This window comes from Austrofundulus limnaeus, unplaced genomic scaffold (assembly GCF_001266775.1).
Source record: "Austrofundulus limnaeus strain Quisiro unplaced genomic scaffold, Austrofundulus_limnaeus-1.0 Scaffold320, whole genome shotgun sequence".
Classification (NCBI taxonomy): Eukaryota; Metazoa; Chordata; class Actinopteri; order Cyprinodontiformes; family Rivulidae; genus Austrofundulus; species Austrofundulus limnaeus.
This window is the reverse complement of record NW_013952722.1, coordinates 626,266-630,576: the sequence shown is the minus strand read 5'-3', so window position 1 is coordinate 630,576 and position 4,311 is coordinate 626,266. Positions and strand designations below refer to the sequence as shown.

At 51.6% G+C, this 4,311-nt stretch overlaps 1 protein-coding gene across 1 annotated transcript in view; it reads right to left on the bottom strand.

Annotated features, from left to right (window-relative positions):
* LOC106527344 (uncharacterized) overlaps positions 1-4,311 on the bottom strand; it is a 130,155-nt gene that overhangs the window by 37,311 nt on the left and 88,533 nt on the right. The gene's annotated exons all lie outside the window — the stretch shown is intronic.

The window sequence follows — 4,311 nt, the reverse complement described above, 5'->3', positions numbered from 1 at the left end:
TTATTATTATTATTATTATTATTATTATTGTTATTATTATTATTATTATCCTCTCCTTGGGCTGCCACCATGCCGTGGTGGAGGGGTTTGAATGTCCCAATGATCCTAGGAGCTATGCTGTCTGGGGCTTTATGCCCCTGGTAGGGTCACCCAAAGCAGACAGGTCCTAGGTGAGSAACCAGACAAAGCGCAGCCCGAAGACCCCTTATGATGAATGAAAACTTTGGATCTAACGTTCCCTCGCCCAGACGCGGGTCACCGGGGCCCCCCTCTGGAGCCAGGCCTGGAGGTGGGGCACGATGGCGAGCACCTGGTGGCCGGACTTTCACCCACGGAGCCCGGCCGGGCTTAGCCTGAAGAAGAGACGTGGGTTCCCCTTCCAACGGGCTCACCACCTGTAAGAGGGGCCAAAGGAGTCAGGTACAGTGTGGAATGGGCGGCGGCCAAAGGGGGGACCCGGGTGGTCTGACCCTCGGCTGCAGAAGCTGGCTCTTGGGATGTGGAACGTAACCTCTCTGGTGGGAAAGTAACCGGAACTAGTGTGCGAGGCTGAGAGGTTCCGACTAGAAATAGTCGGCCTCACCTCRACGCATGGCTCTGGTTCTGGAACCAGTCTCCTTGAGAGGGGCTGGACGTACTTCCACTCTGGAGTTGCCTGCGGTGAGAGGCGCCGGGCAGGAGTGGGCATACTTGTTGCCCCCCATCTTGGCRCCTGTACGTTGGGGTTTACCCCGGTGAACGAGAGGGTAGCCTCCCTCTACCTAAGGGTGGGGGGGATGGGTTCTGACTGTTGTCTGTGCTTACGGGCMGAACAACAGTTCAGATTACCCACCCTTTCTGGAGTTTTTAGAGGGTGTACTGGAGGGTGTCTCTCCTGGGGACTCCCTTGTTCTGCTGGGRGACTTCAACGCTCACGTGGGCAATGACAGTGAGAACTGGAGGGGCGTGTTTGGGAGGAACCCCCCCCGATTTGAACTCGAGTGGTGTTCTGCTGTTGGACTTCTGTGCTCGTCACAGATTGTCCATCACGAACACCATGYTCAGGCATAAGGGTGTCCATATGTGCACTTGGCACCAGGACACCCTAGGCCGCAGTTCGATGATCGATTTTGTCATCGTTTCATCGGATCTGCGGCCGTATGTTTTGGACACCCGGGTGAAGAGAGGGGCGGAGCTGTCAACTGACCACTACCTGGTGGTGAGTTGGCTCCGGTGGTGGTGGGGGAAGCCGGTCAGACCTGGCAGGCCCAAACGTGTAGTGAGGGTCTGCTGGGAACGTCTGGCGGAGTCCCCTGTGAGACGGAGCTTCAACTCCCATCTCCGGCAGAACTTCAAACATGCTCTGGGGAGGTGGGGGACATTGAGTCTGAATGGACCATGTTCCGTACCTCCATTGCCGAGGCGGCTTATCGGAGCTGCGGCCGCAAGGTTGCTGGTGCCTGTCGCAGCGGCAACCCTCGAACCCGTTGGTGGACACCTTCAATGAGGGATGCTGTCAAGCTGAAGAAGGAGTCCTATCGGGCCTTTTTGGCCTGTGGAACTCCAGAAGCAGCTGATGGGTTCCGGCGGGCGAAGCGGCATGCGGCTCGGGTGGTCGCTGAGGCAAAAACCCAGGTGTGGGAGGAGTTTGGAGAGGCCATGGAGAAAGACTTCCGCACGGCTTCGAGGCGATTCTGGTCCACCATCCGGCGTCTCAGGAGGGGGAAGCAGTGCAGCACCAACACTGTTTATAGTGGGGATGGTGTGCTGCTGACCTCAACTCGGGACGTTGTGGACCGGTGGGGGGAATACTTCGAAGACCTCCTCAATCCCACCAACATGCCTCCTGTTGAGGAAGCTGAGCCTGGGGACTTTGGGTTGGGCTCTCCGATCTCTGGGGACGAGGTCACCGTGGTGGTTAAAAAGCTCCTTGGTGGCAGGGCCCCGGGGGTGGATGAGATCCGCCCRGAGTTCCTTAAGGCTCTGGATGTTGTACGGTTGTGTTGGCTTACGCGACTCTGCAATATYGCATGGACATCGGGGGCAGTMCCCCTGGATTGGCAGACTGGGGTGGTGGTCCCCCTGTTTAAAAAGGGGGACCGGAGGGTGTGCTCCAATTACAGGGGGGTCACACTCTTAAGCCTCCCTGGTAAGGTCTATTCAGGGGTCCTGGAGAGGAGGGTCCATCGGATATTCGAACCTCGGATTCAGGAGGAGCAGTGCGGTTTTTGTCCTGGGCGTGGAACACTGGACCAATACTTCCAGCACGTCACTTTGTTCCATATATTCACACTGTACCAGAGCAGCGACCAGAGGCAGGTTCAGATATAAACACTGAACTAAACAGCAGACCAGATATTTAACCAGCTATGACTGTACAACTACTTCAGAATCTACATGCTAACATTTAGCTTGGGCTAAACCTCAGCTCTACACCCTCAGCAGGGTCCTGGAGGGTGCATGGGAGTTCGCCCAACCGGTCTACATGTGTTTTGTGGACATGGAGAAGGCATTCGAACATGTCCCAAGGGGGGCCTTGTGGGGGGTTCTCCGGGAGTATGGGGTACCGGGCCCTTTGATAAGGGCTGTCAGGTCCTTGTACGACCGGTGTCAGAGTCTGGTCCGCATTTCCGGCAGTAAGTCGGGCTCTTTTCCGGTGAGAGTTGGACTCCACCAAGGCACGTCCCACCAGGAGGAGGCCCCGAGGAAGACCCAGGACACGCTGGAGGGACTATGTCTCTCGGCTGGCCTGGGAACGCCTTGGAGTTCCCCCGGAGGAGTTGGAAGAAGTGGATGGGGAGAGGGAAGTCCGCGCCTCCCTTCTGAAGCTACTGCCCCTGCGACCCGACTTCGGATAGGCGGAAGAAAATGGAAAATGGATTATTATTATTATTGTCATCATCATAATCATCATTATTGTTGATTAGAACTCTAATGATATGACAATAAAGATTTTCTTATCTTAATTATTTATTCGAACTAGACACCAACCTTCGCTAATATCCCCCATTGCCATTCAGTAGTGACCAACTGTTAGCAGTTTTGTTGGAATCATCACAGGCCTTCATCATWTAGATAATCTCATAAGGGGAATAGACAGACGGAGACGGATGAAAGGATGGATGGAGGGACGGACATGTGGATAAAATGTTGTCAAACTACAACACCAACTTGTTGAGCAGGCCTTCCTTGATGATGCCCACAAAATTTGGAGCAGATTGGATCAAGTAAGTGTGACTTAGAACCAACCGTGTGCTGAGTGGGCAGGGCTAAAGTGATCTTGTCAAACTAACATACTAATGTGTTTAGCTGGTTTTCGTAATGATGCACACAAAATTGTGTGCAGATTGGGTCATCATTTAGAGCCAACTATGTGCAAAATGGGCATGGCTACATTGTTCTTGTCAAACTACCACACATGCTGAGAAGGTGTCCTTGATGATGCACACAAAATATGGTGCAGATCTGATCATGCATGTGTGATTTAGAGCTAATAGAATGAAAAGTGGGCGGGGCTGAAGTGATCTTGTCAAACTACCATACCAACATGTTGAGCAGGTGTCCCTGATGGTGCACACAAAATTTGGTGCAGTTCGGGTCATGAATGTGAGATTTAGAGCCAATCGTATGCAAACGGTGAGACATCAGCTTCGTTCGCCACTCACCACATCATCCTGCCACCAATCAGTGAGAGAAGCATATAGCATGTGAAGTCTACAGTATATGTTCAAAGCTATAGGGGTAGTTAGCTCAGATACATGGGCAAGAAAAGAGACAAATTGGCAGCTTTGATCCAAAATGGCCGACTTCCAGTGGGGTTTGGATCGTGATTCCAAGAGACTATTTTTCAGATCCTGAGACATTACACATGTGTACCAAATTTCATGATTCCAGGACCAAGCATGGCTTGAGGCTAATTTTTTTACATAATTGAGGTGGGGTACTGTGGAGTAATTAGGCCTCGCCCCACAACATTTATTACATTCTTGTTGTGGGGTGGATTAGGATTGACGATAGCGAACTATGTGCAGATTGGCTGAAATTTATGTGAAATTTAGAGCCAGACACGTCAACAGCGTGATGGCTAATTAGGAYAGGGCCCCCAAAATTCAACTACATTCCTGTAGTTGGGTGGATTAGGATTGACCATAGTGAATTGGGTGAAGATTGGCTGAAATATGTGGAATTTAGAGCCAGATTTGTCAACGGTGTGATGTCCGATTTTGCCACACTGCCATGACCACAACTTTAACTAAAGTCTTTGTTCTTCAAAGTGAGCTCAATGTATGATCTGTGTTCTGACACAATTTGTTTAAAAAGAAAGAAAAGAAA